Source organism: Euprymna scolopes, chromosome 3 (genome assembly GCF_053919585.1).
Source record: "Euprymna scolopes isolate OS-2025 chromosome 3, ASM5391958v1, whole genome shotgun sequence".
Taxonomy (NCBI): Eukaryota; Metazoa; Mollusca; class Cephalopoda; order Sepiida; family Sepiolidae; genus Euprymna; species Euprymna scolopes.
In genome coordinates this window covers 139,434,117-139,454,347 of record NC_136484.1, presented here as the reverse complement: position 1 = coordinate 139,454,347, position 20,231 = coordinate 139,434,117, and positions in this window count along the sequence as shown.

Sequence of the window (20,231 nt, the reverse complement as noted above, 5' to 3'; positions counted from 1 at the left end):
TCCTAGGAGGGAGATCACCCTGCAGACTTCCACTGGAAAGGTGCGGAGAGCATTGGAATCTTAGTGTGACTTAATTCCACTCAAATGTCATCCGTTGTAAATGGTTGCTGTAGTAACGCAAATTAATTTGAAACGGTTATCAAAAGAAAAGGCAGAAAATGTCGAAAATCTGGGGAGAATTCTTGTCACTAAGACTCGATAGGAAACACAATTTGTTATCGCTAGTGAGCAGTCATTGATACTGGCTGGTGTGAAACCTCCTTTTTTGGTATATTTACCTTCCCTCCAGGAAGTTAGACATAAAGTTAGGTAAGGTTTTGAAAATCTAGTGCACTAGGAGAAATGCGTTCTTCCCTAAAAATGCCTGAGCAGTTAAGTTAGCTTTCCCGGTAGAGACACCTCAGGCGATGAGCAATAAACTCTTTTCAAAGCGAGAAGTTAAAGCCTGGGAGATTGGATCTGCAAAGCCCGTACAGAAAACATTACTCAATCCGGTAGAAAAATAGGTCACCTATCTCAAATGGATAAAACTCTGTCAGATTGATTATTGAAGATATAGCATCGACTTGGTGTGAACAACACCTACTCAAGATGTGGTATGAGGTTAGAGTGAAGAAGAAGAAGAAGAAGAAGAAGAAGAAGAAGAACAACAACAACAACAACAACAACAAGGTAGAGGTAGAGAAGGTAGAGAAGAAGAGAATGAATGACAACAACACGATAAAGAAGAAGAAGAAGAAGAAGAAGAAGAAGAAGAAGAAGAATTCGTTGACTTGATTATCATTTGAATGATCATTGTCGTCAATCGTTCGATCTCTCAAAAAGTAATATTATCGTCTCCTTCAACTGTCGATTCGAATATTAAGATGAGTAGAAATCGTTCTAATCGGTCGGACATATATCAGTTCGATGTATCCAATAAAAATGCTTTACACAAAATAGGTTTTCTTTTATGTCAGAATGAATTGGATGCTTATTGTCAGGCAGTTCGTCAATAATACACGCATCGAAAACATTTTCTCTGTGATTGAAAGAATTTGAGTCGAAAAAAGATGACCTTGAATTTTATCGATCAGGTAATCTTAGAATGATCCCTATGTTGCTACATTGAACAGAATCTTTTTATTAGTTGTTCCATTTGGCATACGCACTTAATTATCTTGCCTCGTTTTTGACTAAAATGTCACCCATCTCCCCACAAGTGTTCTTTATGTATCTTCATATCTATCTATCTCCTTTATCTTTATATAAAAAGTAGTAGCGTTTGTGTGTACACCTCTCCTAGAAAGAAATATATAAATCCGTTATAGGCTAGTTCTATCAAAGTAGATAATATTTTTCCAACGAAATCTGCACGCAATCAGTACCCTCATTTGCATATTACATTAAAGGAAATCTATTTAAATAATTATGTCGATCTTATTAATTTGTTGCTGTAATAGAATCGTTTTAATTGTACTATTTAGAAATATTATTTACAGTTTATTTATTAAGTTTATTTTTAATTCAATTCATATTTGATTTGATCTATTTTCAATTATTATTATTATTATTATTATTATTATTATTATTATTATTATTATTATTATTATTATTATTATTATCTGACAACAGTTGCATTTAAAACCAAGAGTGCCATATTAAACTATGACAGTTATTTCTCTCTAAGCTAATACTTCCGGTTTTTGTTCGAAAACAATGGCCACTTTTTTTTTTTGCGATTGAGTCACGCAAATCACAGGTAATTTGCTAAGACTGAAGCTTAGGTGGCAAAATCTCTTGAACTCTTTATCACATAAAAGGAACCGAATTCTCTAATCACCGTAATGCTATTATGTCAATAATATGCAAACAATGATATCGGTATTTCAGAAGTTAATAACATTAAATAATCAGAACTTGTTTTTAAAAAATAAACAATATAAAAACAACTTTTGTTAAAAAAAGGATGAACACTTATTTATTATAAACAATATGTACACAACTTTTTAAATTTTAAACTATTTTAAAAGAATAGACACTTTTTATTTATTTTAAACAGATTTTTTTTAAGTTTTAAACAATATAAATAGAACTTTTTAAAATTTTAATCAGTATAAACTTTTTTTTTAATGTTAAATAATACAAACAGAAATTTTTGTATTTTTAATTTTTAATTTTAAACAATATAAATTTTATAACTCTAAACGGTAAATTTTTACTTGATTCCCACCTTAACATTTTCCTTTAAAATGACGACTTTTGAAAGTTTTCTGATACGCTGAAAACGAATATTGCCTTTAAATTTCCCGCAAATAAGTAGTTTTTTTTTATATTAAGCAATATAATTTTTATGATAAAAGTGGTGACCATAGTTATGCGCCAATATTATGCGCGCACTTAAAAATAAAAATGATCATAAACGTTTTTAATTTTCAACAATATAAACACACATTTTTTTTAAACAAATATTGTTCACGAATGTTTTTTATTATAAGGAGAAAGATTTCCCCTTTTGCCACATTAATTCCGCCATATGCATTCCAACAGTTTCTATGTTTCCGACTTTTATCATTTTTGTTTACAATGGAAGCATAAACCTTTTATGGTTTGCATGTCTATCGAGAGGTCAATCAGGTCAACGAATTTTTCTTTATGAATAATTTCGTCATGTTGATATTTTCCATGGTCGAATGGTCCAGACCTTGATAGGCTGTCCATCCATCTGATAAAATTTGCGTCCCTGGTAGGGTCCACGAATTAATTATCAAGAATAACGTGTCCCCATCCCGGTTGTCAACTCTGTAATATTACACAGGTTCAAGTCAAATTTGACGATTTCGAAAACTCAGAGCCCATTCTTGACTCGTCCTCTCTTATACTTTCGCTTAAAGAAGTAGGACATCTAATTTTACTTCTTTCGGTTTGTTTATTTGTTTTGTTTTTTGTTTTCTTTTGTTTTTTGTTTTGTTTTGTTTTTGTTTTTTTGTCAATGCGCACTCTCACCTCTGCCAACAGGCGTTTTATTTAAAAAAAAAAAAAACTGACTGCATTTCATTTGCATATGTCTGCGGTATGATCTCGTGCGATTCCACGAAGCCACACCTTATAAAGCCACGCCGCCATCTTTAATCTCTTTCTCGGATCCCACCTGAAGGTAATTCTTATAGCCACACAAGGCACACACGCGTGGGCGCTTGCTTCTTCGATTATTACATTTAACTCTACACTTTTATTTCATCGAAGGTATGCATGTGATCCACAATCGTCTTTTAGCTGGCATAATCCATTATAAGACAAAATCAAATAATTGAATTTTTTCAACAAACTAAAAAAAGAAAATACGCGCATTTAATTAAATTTTAATTTAATTAATCCTTTATAATTAATCACGTAATTAAATTTTGATTGGTGATTGAAAGAATATTTCTATTTATACTGTTTAAAATTAAAAATAAAAAGTTTTTTTTTTTAAATTATAAAACGTTTTATTTATATTGTTTAATATTAAAAAATAAAATGGTTTATATTGTTTAAAATTATAAAAAAAAGTTTATTTAAAAATAATGTTATATAAAAAAGTTCTATTTATGCTGTTTAAATTTTTTTTAAGTGAAATGGTGAGAAATAGTCCCAGCGTAAGTTTGCGACGGTAGCGGTTATCATATTCTTTTAACGTACACCGATATCTACAAAAAGTTTTTTTCTATACGAAGGTGAGACGGGCTTTAAAGTAAAATTTTACCTTTTTTTTTGTCAAATAAATAATTTTTAAGGAATTTGTTTTGTCAAATTAATCATTTTTAAGCAATTTTTTAAATAGAAAATATTTAGCAATTTTTTTTTTTTTTTTGTCCAATAACAACAAAATGGGTGTGTTGTTTCTGTTTGTTTGATTTTTTTTTTTTTTTTTTTGCCGATTGGCTGGGAGTATTTACAATGCCTCCTCACGGGACAGAGTTAGACACCAGGGTCTTTTTTTAACGTGAAGAAAGGAACAAAAATAAAAATTGTTTCAGTCGTGAAGGATTTCTCCTCCACTGACAGAGAACAAGAAATTGAAGTGTAGCATCTGAAGAATAGTTACTACATTTTGATCTTAGCCCGAAAACTCAGAACGTCTGCTCTTGTGGTATTATTGAAATCTTTTTTTCAAATGCCAGGAAAATTTCCGGTGTTATTGCACTTTTGATACCGTGCTATTTTAAAATAATTTTGCAGGTTAAATTCACATTTCACGATGTCTTTTTGTTTATTGTTAAATGGAAGCACAGAATAGTTACCATCACCCCTCCCCCCCCCAATGTTAAGAATGACCTTTTTTTACATAGGCATAACTACTTATCAAGGCTCAGAGACCACTCGAGGATAAGGGTTAAGAGTGTACAGTAGAAATTGGACAATATAGTAATCGATAGTAATGGAAATTCGGTAAATTTGTTAACAAGTGGAACGGCTCATCAAGAACGTGTTTACGTTGGACTTGAAGACAACCATATTGTAGTCAGCTGGAAAGCAGGAAAATGGAAGATAATTCTACAGGCGTGCAGTTCTAAGAAAGAAGCTTTGTTCATGGAATCTATGTTTAGGTTTAGGCACAGATAAAGAGTGGGGGAATTATTGATAGTGTTTTCAGCTAGACGAATGTTTCTTGTGAAAGTTTGGCGAGAGGGACCGTAGATTGAAGCTCAGTCGAGCACTTTCAATGAAAATACCAATAAAGCAGAGACAAACTCGCAACATCTCTTCTGTGAGATAGAGGTTGCAGGGAAGAGAAAACATCTCCTACGAGGCTACGAAGTCTATTTTGAACTCTATCAAGACAGGACAAGTCCTTTCTAGCAGCTCCTGTCCATATGTGGTAACAGTATTCCATCCTTGGACGTACCTGGCTCTTATATAGATAGAGAATTGCATCTACTGGGTCGATAGAAGGATCCCACCATTTTTCCAGCGGCCTTGGCAACAGATTTGATGTACGTATTCCATTTAAGATCAGGAGTAAAGGTCAAGCCCAGAAGCTTGTCAAAACTTGAGGCATCCTCAAGATGAGAGCCATTCATTTCAATTGATGCCAGATGTGGATCAGAACGTTGATGATGTAAAGAGAGAAGCTTGGTTTTAGATGCATTAAAAGTAACCAGCCACTCCTTTCCCCATTGTACGACGTGCTCAAGATCAAAGGAAAGAGAATCGGAGAGAACTTGGTCGTTTACTGTCTTAGACATGCTACCATAGATGGTAGTGTCATCAGCATAAGTGTCTACGAATGATGTAAGGATGTGATTTGGAAGATCATTAATCTAGATCAGGAAAAGAGTTGGGCCCAGGATGGACTCCTGAGGGACTCCAGCATTAATACTGTAAGCTTCTGATTTTTGCCCCTCAACTACTACTCTTATGAACCTATCAGAGAGAAATGATTTGATAATTGAGAAGACATTTCCAGCTATACCATAGCTGGAGATCTTGTGAAGTAAACCTTTATGCCATACCCTATCAAAGCCCTTGATATGTCAAGAGCAATTGCCCTAGAAAGGTTGCCTCCGTCGAGAGATTTGCTAATCATATGAGATATAACTGTAAGCACATCTGCTGTAGATCTTGCAGAACGGAAACCATATTGTGTGTCACTAAGAAGGTTATTTTTGCTGAGATGGTTGATTACTTCTTTATTTAACACAGATTCCAGCAACTTACTTATGACGCACAGGAGACTTATTGGCCTGTACTGCGAGGGGGGTGAGCGATCAACTGAATTCTTAAATACAGGGCATACTGATGATGATATTTTCCAGGGTGATGGCAAGCAATTCTACTTAAGACAACGTTTAAACAGTTTGGTAAGTATGGGCGCAAGGTCTGGTTGAATTTTTTTTTATTACTATAATTGGAATACCGTCAGGGCCGGTTGCTTTACTGGAATCAAGGTTTTTTATTAGCTTGGCAACATCACGTACAGATATTTGTATATAACATAGTGTTTTTTCTTATACAGGAGGAAATCATGGAGGTTGGCGACATTGGTCGCAAAGGGTAGAATTAGCTGCAAAGTTCTTGGCAAAGAATTGCCTTTGTCTGATGCTGACAAAATTACCTCAGGTCCATTGATGATAGTTGGGATAGAGCACATGCTTCTGTTCAGGATTCTGTTTGCTATTTGCCAAAACTTGTGGGAACCAAACCACTGCTCAGCTACTTTGGACTTGACGGACTGGGCATACAACTCTTTTGCATTCTTTATTACTTTCTTACAATGCTGGCAGTCATGAAAGCGGCTTTAGTTTCCATACATCTATTACGTTGAAAGCAGTGGAAAAAGTGATTTCTGTGAGCAATGGCAGCAGCACATTCTGGAGAGAACCATGGCTGGCTATTAGGTTGTTGTTGGAACTATTTCGGGGGTATGAAACGGTCTATACATACAATTAACCATTCCATCAGGTCTGATACTATAGAGGACACATTCTTTTTAAACATGGAACGCAGAGGTAGATCCAATATAAATGTACGGAAGCTATCCGAGTCAGCCATAGTGTATCGATATACTGTATGATGGAGAGGTACGTCTAAGGACTTATTACATTTCATTTTTATCTTAATTGATACAAGAGAGTGGTCGGAAGATCCAAAAGGATACAGAACGGAAACTGAACTGACTTTCGAAATAATAACATTATTTCAGCACGGTAGCAAAAGTACATAAGTACCAAATTTCCTTAGAAAGAAATTACTTATTAATAGTTTCTTTCTTTTCATTTTTTATTTTTTTGTTTTATATATATATATATATATATATATATATATATATATATATATATATATATATATATATATATATATATATATAGTAATCGTATTACTCTACATTTTTTTATATTGGGGAAGTGGTATTATCCACTGGAGATGTATTTAACAGCAGTGCTGTTTTTAGCTACATGGTAAACAGCTGAGGATCCCTGTTTTCTATTTACAAAATTTTAGTTCAGGTTTTCTCTTTTAATCCTTATATAGTAAAAGTCTCTTTTATAATTGAAGACTCTTGAGAAATCAGCTCGTGCAAATGCTAAGTCTATATCTATTAAAAATTTAAATTAAGGCTTTTTTCCATCCTTATATAAATTATTCTCTTTTGTACTTATAAACTTTTTAGAAGTCGGATTATGTAGATGCTAAGTCTGCAATAGGTTAAATTTAGTATCTTTTTTGCGGGAATTTAAACTACATTCTTTATTTTTTTTACATTTTTATTCAGAATATATAAATTTGGCGGAGCTGAATGCCATGCTAAACGGATTAAACCTCGTTCTCTCTCTCTCTCTCTCTCTCTCTCTATATATATATATATATATATATATATATATATATATATATATATATATATATATATATATATATATATATATAATGAGTTTTTAATTGGGTTCAAGATGTCACTATTACACTTACGAAAGGAAGACTTATTTTTATCTTCATGATTAAAAGAGAAAAGAAAGATCAGATGACCGGTTTTGCCTTCATTCCTCAAGAGCTGAATCGAATGATTATATTCATAATGAAAGGGGGAAGAGAAACAAGGGCAACAATACGTACTAATATGAAGCAACGTTATGAATTATTAAGCGTAGAAAACGAGGGCGAAAATATATATTTAAAATAAAGTAGCGTTATGAGATATGTATAATGCTTAAATTTCTTAGAGACTAATAACGTTCAAACCTAAGAGATATTCTTTCTATTTACAAAGAGAAGTCTCTTTAAACGAACGTGAACAGTCTCCAAGATCTTCAGATGAAATGTTGAATGAGTACGACTCAAAAGGGAAAATGAGTCAATGCTGAAATTCGTTGCGCTTGACGAGCTTTTAAGTAAATGATCAGTTATAGGAGATCCATATGTATTACTTAGAACGTCCGTTGGCAAATAGGTCCGTTTTTTATTTTGCTAAATATGTGTTTTTGGACTCTACAATCAAATCTTAAGTTCGTTTGACCCACGTAGTCGGTACTGCAACTACATTTAAATCGGTAAGTTATATCATGATATTACTATGGATAGAACATCTTTTTTAGGAGATGCCATTAACGGAACACAACACTAAATTAGAAGGAAAGCATCTTTCAATCGTTGAGCTGATTTGATGGCGAATTTCTCACTTACTGTCCTTATCGCGATAAACGAATGTAAATTGGTCATTTAGCCACAGTATTGACTTTTATTTAGGAAGAATTGGTTATTTTCCTTTCGATGATTGACCTAATCACATCAAGACGATATCCGTTATTGTATAAAGTATTGGTTATCGTTTTCAGTTCTTCACCCAATTTTGTTTTTAAGCAGATCATAAGAGCCTTTAATAAATCATAACGCTGCTTTATTTGTATAGTTTCCTTCCAGTTTCTTTCCAATCTCTCTCTCTCTCTCTCTCTCTCTCTCTCTCTCTCTCTCTCTCTCTCTCTCTCTCTACATATATATATATATATATATATATATATCGATTCAGCTCTCAAGAAGTGAGGGCAAAGCCGATCAACTCACTTTTTCTTTTTCTCTTTTAATCATGAATAGCAAAAAAGTGTTTCCCTTCGTAACTGCAATAAATATATATATGTATATACTTGTGTGTGTGTGTGTGTGTGTGTGTGTGTGTGTGTGTGTGTGTGTGTGTGTGCAAGTAAATAGTACGGTGGGCTCTCTCTACTGTGCTAGAAAGTTACTTACATCTTAAAGTATTCTAACCTCTACAAGGCCACCATCATTCAGTCATTGCTATGGAACTCTTGTCAGTGAATCTGCTCAGTTCTGGTCAGATCTTACTAGTGTTGCATCAACCAAAATGCTGTGCTCTTTCGCAAATAAGATTATAGTGCTCAGTTTCCATCTTATGATCATCTCACAGCTTTGGTGTGCAACCAGACTTTTGCATAAGGACACTGGGCTGGGCACCCACACAGGGGGGGGGGTATGTGTAATACATCGGCTATATATTTAAGAGCGAGATTTAAACCGTTTAGCATGGCATTCAGCTCCGCCACCTTTATATATTGAATATCGTTTGTTAATCGCAACCAGCATGCATCATCGGTGACAACTCCATCGGCGTCAAGAGCCAAGCCCACAACCAGCAAGCTTGCACCCAACCATGCATTTAGTTCCTTTATGCCTACGCAACACTTTTCTTAGACATGATCTGATTTCTCTACTCGAGCAAGTGTCTGCTATCATGCACTCCAGAGGAGCATCGCTAATCTTGTCACCCCAGTCTTGTGTGGCAATGGTTACGCGGCGTTTGATAACCATCCACACACAAGAAAATTCCCCACCAGATTTTATCACATGAAAAAGATGCATTTTTCGTGTCATGGCTATAGGATTGTCCACATACTGCTTCCTTGCTGCCATCGCAATCGACCATGTTCCATCCTAGCGCCGTGTCAAGGAGATCCAAAGCATGATGCGTCATCAACAGAGCAATAATAGACAGCGCAAACTTCACATTCTAACTGTGGAATAGATTGACACTGATGTCTCATTCCTAACTTCGTTTGCCGGACAATCTTTGACCAAATGACCAGTCTTGTTGCACCGATAACAGCGTTAATAGGCGGCGGTTTGCCTCTTTCGTGAAATGACTAAGATCATTGCATTTATAAAACTTACGAAGGACGTTCCAAAAGTATTGCCTCTTATTTTTTTATTTCGGATCAGAGAGCATTGCTAATTGTATTGCTATGATGACTGAACTTATGCATGACCTGAAAGTTTCATTTCTTTGTTTTAGATATTGGCGGTGTGCAACTCTAAAAAAGTAACCCGTCATGAACGTGTGTCAGAAGCAGAGATGCGTCATTGAATTCCTTCATGCAGAAAAAAAAATTGAACAGGTCGATATTCACTGATGCCTGTTAAACGCTTACGAAGCCGATGCAGTTGATGTCAACACAGTTAGAAGATGGGTTCGTCTATTTCAGTGTAGCAACAGAGATGTGAGTGACTGTGTATAAAAATGAATTCTGAAGCACGAAATGTTGGTACCACTCCTGTATTCATAGCTCTCCAATGTTTTTTTGTTTTTTGTTTTTTTTTGTAAAAAAAAAAATAGGCCTTGTTTTTGAAACGACCTTCGTATAATCAGATCGACCCAGGTAGTTTTGTTATTCATGCAGGCTGTGTCGCACCCACGACTGGTTTCTCCACTTCCATATTGCCTTTCATCAATGCTCAAAATCAAACCAAAAGCTCTTCTATGATTAGATCATATAAATAGCTTCATCCCTTCCTCTGTCTCTATCTTTTTGATTCTCTCTTTTTGACTTTTGGCGTTAGATGGCTAAAATATTTCTATTCATTTGAATGTGTCTGGTTAATTAATTAATTAATTAATTAATTAATTGATGCAATTAATGTTATGTGCTTCGGATGGGTTGATTGTAATTAACGAGGTAGCCGCGCTGATTGACGGATGACAGCGTATGCACACACGATTCCGGCTAACACCAGGGTATGATTTAAATGAAGTTTGGATTGCTGATTTCTAACGATTGATTTACGTGCGGCAATTGAAGAGGAATATGGTTCTATGAGTAGTTAACTGTAGTTTCAAACTTTAAAAAAAAAATGTCGTTTATCTTATAGTGGAAGGGAGATAGTTGGAGACAGTAAATAAAATAAGTTCAAGATATTTTAAGTATTCTTTAATATGTGAATTGTTTTATCTTCTACGGTGGGAATTTTCGTCTTGAAAGTAAAAGGCTGTGCTCTTTTTTTAATTAAAAGTCAGTGTGAGTCTTGTTTTGAGGTGTAAGAGTACCTTGGTGAAAACTTGAATTTGCGACTTGTTTTTTACTTACGAAGATTGAACTGTTCGTTTCCGTTGTGCATTATAGCCAGCATATTTTAGTTGTACCCATTGGTCAATGCAATCACAATATTGTGTACTATAGAATACCTCCACCGTACAGCTAGGCCCACCGAGAAAGATTAGCTATAAAAATGAATGACAAGAAAAGACCGGATGATTCAATGAGCTCCACAGATCAGTGTCGCCATGACAATTACTAGTCACTAGTTAACTTTCTAGATGGCCAAATAACAACAACGAAAGTAAGTTGAGGATCCAAAAGAATGTTGCTAGTTTCTGGTTGTAGTCTGGGAGAAAATCGGATATATCCAATTTCCAGCTGAAAATAAATATATGCGAGCTATTGGGGAAGGGAATCTTGGCGTGGGACAACGAAGATTATCATTGGACTAACACGACCAGACAATGATCAACGGATGACATCTGGATCCCTCGTCACGACGGTATCACACACACACACACGCACACACACACACGCGCACGCGCGGACGCACACACACACACACACACACACACACACACACACACACACACACACACACACACACCGAGCACAACTAAGTTATCCTTACAACTTGTATTGTTTTTAACTTCACGCATCCACTGAGATGATCATCGGGTTACAATTGGTTGCTTAACCAATACTGGATTGCAAGTGGAAAAATATACAAATCGTGAAAGACTGTTATTTATTTATTTTTTTTTTCTGGCGTAAGTTGACGATACCACGATCCTCTGTAATAAAGAAGTCCGAGGAACTAAAGTCATGTAACCTGGTGACGTCATTGGATTTGGTCTATAGAATCTGGTCACATATTCCAAGAAACAACTGAAAATAGATAACGTCTAATTATAACCCTATGGTCTGCGTCGCCCGTCGCCGGGTGCAGAGTTGGGCTGTACCTTAAAGGTAATCCCCACTCCCGACGACTCGGGGTTCTATTTTTTAAAATAAAAATAAAATAAAATAAAAACTTGTCAAATAAAATTCAACTTTCTTGCATCTGGATCTTTCAAGTCTCCAAAGGCATTTAATCTTCTTCCAAACTTTTTAAAAGATTCTGAGAGCGTTTAAACTGTCAAACTCTTTAAGAATTATATATTATGGCAGACTTCATCATCTCGTGATTTCATCATCTAGTTTTTATCTTTGTCTTCATCTTTTCATCGTCTAGTGGTTAGGGTCCTAATATCTATGCCAGACGCTCGCTATTTGCTGGAATTCATTGTTTTTTCTAATCGAACACGCAACTCGCTATCTGATGTTGGACTGAGAATGAGGTCCGCTTTCACATGCAGGTGCATCACTCTCCTCAACTGCATCTTGAAACATCGATCTGGGGAAGAATTCATTTGACAATTGCAGGCAAAAAAATCACAAAAGCAGTCTTTTTAGTAACAAATAATTATTCAGAAGTTATTACAGGTATATCTCATGTAAGAACATGAACTCGAGGCCTGTCTAAAGTTGGGTAATCAGACTGACTTCTGGGTGCAGGATTATAATGGTTGAAATTAAGTTTTTACGCTAGGCCGCCGGACGCAAAAACACGTCAGACGGCCGACAAACTCTCCTCACCAACGAACTCTCCCGAACTGGCCAAAAAGCCACATTATCTCTCTAACTTCTAGTTTATGCTCCCTTTGTATTTGGGTCTCTCTCTCTCTCTCTCTCTCTCTCTCTCTCTCTCTCTCTCTCTCTCTCTCTCTCTCTCTCTCTCTCTCTATCTATCTATCTATCTATCTATCTCTATCTATCTATCTATCTATCTATCTGTACTTCTTACCATCACTCATAGAATGGTTTTCTCAAAGGCTACTTGCATAAAGTCCAACAAGGAAATCGGTTATCATGATGACCCTCTCTTCAAAAGGGACAAGTCAATAACAAATGGCCCCTTGAAACACTCATCTATTTGACTTGCTTTTCTGTTGGTCCCTCAAATAAGACTTAAGTGCCAATTTCACGGCTCAGAAACATTTTATGATTCCAAACTAGATCCTTTAGCTATCCAGCTTTTGAGGAGAGGGAGTCATTTTGATCATCTGTTAAGAAAACAGATTTCTTCTTTCCATTATCATCATCATCACTGTTACATCCAACAATGTGAAATACCCTCAACTTGTGTCAAAAGGATCACCCAGACGCTGACTGCTTCCTAATCCAGCAAGCAAGGCCAACCGACGTTGTCCGGGCCACAATCTGATTACACAATGACAAAACCGCTCAAGCAAAAGTTACGTTTAAACGAGGACGAAACTCAAAGAAAACCAACCTGCCTCCTCCCTTGAGGCTTGCATTTACTAATATCCGCGGGCTTAGAACTCACTTAGATGATGTTGAGTCATTTCTTCTTGTAAACACCCCAGATATCTTAGCATTAAGTGAAACTAACCTTCACTCTTCCATTCCCTCTAACCACTTTAACATGCCTGGTTATCTCCCACTCTACTGTAAGGACTCGGACAGACATATGCATGGACTTGGAGTCTATATTCGTAACACCCTCCCCCTGACTAGAGAAATAAAACTAGAATCAGAGGACCAGGCCTTTATGTGCTTCAGACTAAATATGCAACACAATATTAGCTACTTGTATTTTCTCTACCGCTCTCCCTCAAACCAAGACTGTACCCTAATAAACAAAGTCTCAGACAGCATAGATATAGCACTCTCTCTCGATACTAGCGCACAAATACATGTATTTGGTGACTTCAATGTCCACCACAGTAACTGGCTAGGATTCTCTAATCACACAGACGTAGCTGGTAGCGCAACACATAGCTTCTCTATATCCCATTCCCTATCTCAGTTAGTTACATTTCCGACACGTTTCCCAGACCAGCAAGATCAACATGCCTCACTTCTAGATCTCTTTCTGACAACGGTTCCCAATGACTGTACAACAAATGCCCACAGACCACTCGGGAATGCTGCACACGCTGTGATAATGGTAGAAATCAGCCTAAATTCTCGCCCTAAACTGAAGACCCACTACTCAAAACAACGAGGTATTACAAAAAGGCTGATTGGGAAGCCATCAGGGAGCTCATCAGAGATGCCCCATGGCAAAATATATTTACTCTTCCAGCGGAACAGTGTGAAAATGAGACCACTGAATGGTTTAAAACTGCTATTGAAGCACATGCTCCCGCACGGAAATTCTATAGCAAGCCCCACTCTCCCCAATGGTTTACTTCTGCTTGTGCAGCTGCCATTTGTCAAAGGCAGCATGCGTTCCGCAGATTCAACCGACATAAGTCCAGCTCAAATAAACAGAAGTTTATAGAAGCTAGAAATAATTGTAAGAGAGTGATAGAGACAGCTAAGACAGATTACTCTGAAACCACCAGAAAACGCATCGAAGCACAGAAATTAGGAACCCGGGATTTTTGGAAAATCTACAAGAGCGTAGTAAATAATGGACAGTCAATTATTCCCCCACTATCAAACAATCATGAGGTTGCTTGCACGGTAACTGACAAGGCTAATCTGCTTGCCAGTCGGTTTGCCTCAAACTCCACACTGAACTCGGTACACCACTCACTCCCTGATTTTCCTCTGCGAACAAACGCCACACTAGACGATTTGAAAATCACCCCTTCTCAGGTACATGCTATTATAAAAAATCTAGACACCTCAAAAGCATGTGGACCAGATCTCATCCCGGCTGTGCTATTAAAAAAATACTCTGCCGAGGTTGCTCAAGTTCTGTCCAAACTTTACAATAAATGCCTTAACGAATCTTGTTTTCCCGACTGCTGGAAAACCGCCTCTGTGGTACCAGTCTTCAAGAATTCTGGTGAAAGAACTGACCCACTAAATTATCGCCCCATTAGCTTCCTCCCGCTTTTCGCCAAAATATTTGAGTCCTTAGTTAATCAAGCCCTAGTCCAGCACCTAACAGCTGCTAAACTCCTGACTGACAAATAATATGGATTCAGGCAAGCCCGTTCAACAGCAGATATCTTAACTGTAGTTTCTGAACGTATATACCATTCATTGAATAAAACAGGGGAGGGTAGAGCGGTGGCCCTCGATATATCTAAGGCTTTTGACAGGATATGGCACGATGGTCTTCTAAGGAAAATTAGATCATATGGAATCACTGGAAGAATTCATAATGTAATTAAATCCTTCTTAAGTAATAGAAAAATCAAAGTTGTCCTCGACGGTCGTACATCCAAACAATATGACATAAATGCGGGAGTACCTCAGGGGTCTATTCTTGGACCTCTATTATTCCTGATATTCATAAACGACCTCCCTGATAAAATTGTTTCGGAGATGGGTATATTTGCCGATGACACCACTCTCTATAACAGATATGAGGGGAAAACAAATGAACATATATCCAAGGAAATGGCAGAAACACTAGAGGATGACCTCCAATCCGTAGTGGAATGGGGACAAAAATGGTTGGTCACATTCAATGCTGCTAAGACTAAGCTTGTTTCCTTCAATAACTACAAGAAACCTTCTCTACCACAAATAGTAATGGCTAAGAACACATTGCCTGAAAGTACTTCTTTTAAACTCCTCGGCCTAACGTTTACAGGGAATATGAACTAGAATAGATACATTGAGAGCATTGCCAAGGCTGCTGCAAGGAAGGTTGGCTCCCTCTACCGTGCTAGAAAACTACTTACGCCTTACAATATCCTATACCTCTGTAAGGCAACTATTCGCCCATGTATGGAGTACTGTTGTCACATCTGGGCTGGAGCATCTGCTGCTTGTCTCTCGCTCCTGGACAGGGTTCAAAAGAGAGTCGCCAACCTGATAGGTCCTGAACTGTCATCTAGGCTTCAGCCTCTGTCCCATCGACGAGATGTTGCATCCCTCTGCCTGTTCTACAAATACTTTAATGGTGAATGCTCTGACGAACTGCAAACACTTGTACCTCCCCGACGTAACTACCCCCGACAAACCCGACAAGCTACTAAGTCTCATCCCTTTACAGTAGAGATCCCTAGGTGCAAGAAAGCCTTTTACTCCAATAGTTTCTTCCCCAGAACTGCGGGTCTTTGGAACTCCCTTCCGGGATTCTGCTTTTCCAACTGCAATGATATGCAGAAGTTCAAGTGTAATGTGAACAAACATCTTTCTACTCATCTCCCTTCATAATGACCCCGCTAAATAAGTCCCTGATAGTAGCCCCCTGCTTCAAAGTGGCACTGTGCCTTGTTTGGGGTGAAAATTGAATAAAAAAAATTAAAAAAAAAAAAAAACGTTTTTAAAGATTCAGCAGAGAAGCTAACAAATGAAAAAAAGGCCAATAATTCGAATAGATAACAAATGAATGTTACCAAAAGTAAGATAAATTACTCTTCTACCTACCCGGATATTTTTTGTGTTTTAACGGAATCTAAAGCTCTTATTCGATTCGAAAAAAGAATATGTCGAGCTGCTAAAGTAAACAGGTAAATCAGGTGCATGCAATTAAAAGTAACATTTATTTTTATTGCTTGTATTAATCAGACTATTGTTCTCATCTTTAGTGTTGTTTGTGCAACGTTTCGGTTGGTTTGGCCTTCGACCGTCTTCAAGCATGTTGGTTGTTGTTTGGAAAAGAAAAGAGAAAAGTGATTGGCTCCATATATTTTCATATTCTGTGAGTTAGTCTATTTTTTGGTTATAGTTTCGAATTTGTGAAAATAAATTGGACAAAGAGGAGGCAGCTCTAATGAAGATCGACAGGGGATTATCTGCATTTCATTGCCGAAAATTTAAGGATGTACAATGTTAGTTTTTTCTACAATTAAAGGCTCTCAAATGCTACTAAAATTTAGGCTTGATTTGCTTAGTAATTTTTCTTTGTTTAGAATAGGGTGCAAAGTGAAGAGTCAGGCGACTCCAAGAGGCAGCACATATGCTGAAAAAATAAAAAGTACTAAGCGACAAAGCTTAGGTTTTAATTCTGTTTTTAATATCGATTGGGTTTTAGTACATATCATCATGTTCCTTATTTTTCTGTTTTCAATGCAATTTTTAAGTTTTCTAATGCTTTTTGTAAAATGTTTTGATTCATTACCAACAGTCTGACTATTCGGCAAATTTTGCTTACTAGGACCTTAACGATGACGTCATTTTTCAATTCACGGGCCTTAATAACATATATTACGAAGGTCATAATAATACCCATTTTTTTCTTGGGATGCGCTAATTAAAACTTATAGGTTAAACAACATTTTTTTGCAGGTTTTGTATACGTATGGGTTTATGTCATACGCTAACGGATACGGCTGGAAGGCTTTATGTTTTGGTTTCAATTCTATCTGATGGCACACAAGTCATTGTTATTTTACTCTTGAAATCACTGCTGCATATTAGGTACAGTTTAATAATCAGTATAATTTTTGGCTCCGATACAAAATCTGCATGAATTAAAATATATTTAAGCATACTTGAAAACAGGAAGGAAACCTTCAAGATTATATATATATATATATATATATATATATATATATATATATATATATACATATATATATATATATATATATATAATTCACAAACACGTGTTTTATCATTAGACGACTCATCAGCCTGATTTAACTTAATGAGAATCAAAACCACAATCTCAGAATAAGGCCTGAAGTTCAACCAATGAGTAAATCCCCGTTAGTAATAAGCATATCGCCTATTTTGTAGTTGCCATTTATTTATTTATTTTTCCTACGAGACATTTAAGTAGGTATAACTGGTATATATATATATATATATATATATATATATATATATATATATATATATATATATATATAATCCAGATAAAAAATATCCAAAAATATAAAAAAAAAACTTTGAATTTCAAAAATCGTAAATAGTGCTCAATGATAAAAAGTCGGATATTATTTTAGTCAATTTAGGTAAACAAAATTACCATAAGTTACTACAATAAATTTACTGTTTCAGTCTAAAAAGACATCTTCAGACGACAATAGACCTTTGGTCTTACTCGAGGCCAGTTATTTAATGAAAACGAAAATCAAATAGAAAAAAATAGACTTTTTAGACTGAAGCAGTAAATTTATAGTAGCTACTTGTGAAAATTTTATTTACCTAAATCAAATAAAATAAAATATATATATATAAGAGAGACAGAGAGACAGAGAAAGACAAGAGAGAGACCCACTTAAATGTATCACAATCAAAAACAAACAAATGACAATTACAAAATAGGCGATGTACTTATTGCTAATGGGATTGGCTCAGTGGTTGAACTTCAAACTTTGGAGTTCTGCTTTTGATTCTTGCTATATTTAGCCAGGCTGATGAGCCGTATAATGACGAAACACGTGTCCTTGCATAGTATTCATTATTATTCAGTGTTCTGTAGAGTGCACTTTTGACCAGTTCATGGAAAAACAATTACAAGTTCCATTTCTGCTTCCATGCTCAACTTTATGCTAAACTTGACCTTCTTTGCAACGTGTTCTCGAAAAGGGCAAACATCAATTTGTCTCTGGCTTAACAGCTTTTATGGCAGTCTTCATTTCTGACTTTGTCATCTGACTTGAGGTAATAATAATAATAATAATAATAATAATAATAATAATAATAATAACCGGCATCCAGTATTAGTCTGTCAAGAGTGAACAATTCACATTCGTTGATAACAAATTGGTAATACCAATGAAAATGTTCATGGGTATATTTTGTTGCTGATCTTTTAGCGAAAATGAATATTTGGTATTAGCGTCTCTTACCAAGAGATCAATGAATTAGTTTTCTCTCAGAAATATCACCCCTTTTTTAGGATATAAACAAATAAATAAATAAATAAATAAACAAATAAATGTGTGTGTGTGTGTGTGTGTATATATATATATATATATATATATATATATATATATATATATATATATATATATATATATATTAAATTAGCAATTAGTGAATTGGTAATTAATTGATATTGTTCTCTGACAAGTAAAACTTGAAAAATCCCTGCTTGTTAAAATTACTCTTGTTCTAAATGAATTTATCTATAAATGCAAGGGTAAACACCAATTTATCGGAGTAAAACACACTTGGAGCTATAGACTCGTTTTATTGTCAGAATAATTATTAATGGGATATAATATTATTTTATTTAGGTATCCAAGAACACAATTCACGAATTGTAATTTTGGTTCTGGAGCCATGAATAACCCCAGCTTATTATGGATGGATGGCAGACATAGGTTAAACCTATGGGTATATAATCAGCTTCAAGATTAAAAATATACTTTAAAATCTTAATTTGTTGAATAATCAGCTTCAAGATTAAAAATATACTTAAAAAATCTTAATTTGTTGAATAAACTAGCTTAGCCTTTTCTGTACCTGTTTAATTAATTAATTAATTAATCATAGACGCATTTTAGGGTTTACCAAACTAGAAACATCAAACGGGTTGTTTGTCTCCCTTTAACTGTTATAAGTACCTACGGCAATCTTGGGTTCCCATAATTTCAACTAATTTTTAAGATTAATAACGAGCGAGATTATCTCCCTTCGTAGCTAAGAAGATATTTGCCAATCCAAATAGATGAGAACGAAAGAGAATAATCGAATAAAAAATAGAATGGAATCCATAACCTTGAATGATGAATGAGGATTAAATAAGTATAAGGTAATGTTTGGGCTTTATTTCCCTATTAAATAAAATATTAACCTAAAACTGGTCTTAAATGTAAGAAATAAGATAGCCGATATTTTTGTAAACAAAGTAGCGAGCATAGGTCGAATACGAAACTAACATAACCGTAACGTTTTAGCTTAGTTGATCTGGCCATATTTTAAATATAAAAATAAAATTCTAAAAAAAAATTTTTTAAATAAATTATGTGAAATAAAGAAATATAGAAATCTAATTTAAAAATCAACGAATAGTATTATTAAAAGATATTAAATGGCTACAGGTTTTTGTGGTAACTTCTTATGGCAGGTTTTAAATAGTGATACGAAAATTAGGTGATGTATAAATATTTAAATCAGCTCCTGACAAAGATGCGTCCGGGATAAATGTTTTCGCATGCTTTATTTCCTTAAAGGGAAATGTCTTTACATAATGTTTTATTGTTAAAGTGTTTTTTATTCAATAAGTCTGAAGAGAGGCTGGTAATGTGAAAATTTTCAAACGTCATAATGTTTGAATTTGTCCAATTAGTCGTGAAACAATTGTAACTAACAATGAAATATACTTTTTGTTGCTATCAATTCTTTTTTTGAAGTCTTGGTTTTGTTAATGCAGTATATGAATGCTCAATTATGTAATATAATAGTTTTGTAGCTTACAATTTAAGCCATCTCTTTTTGGCTTAAAATTTATTGGTATATGAAAATTTACTGAATTATACAAACACAGTAAAATTCGGTATATTACAAACAAATATATATATA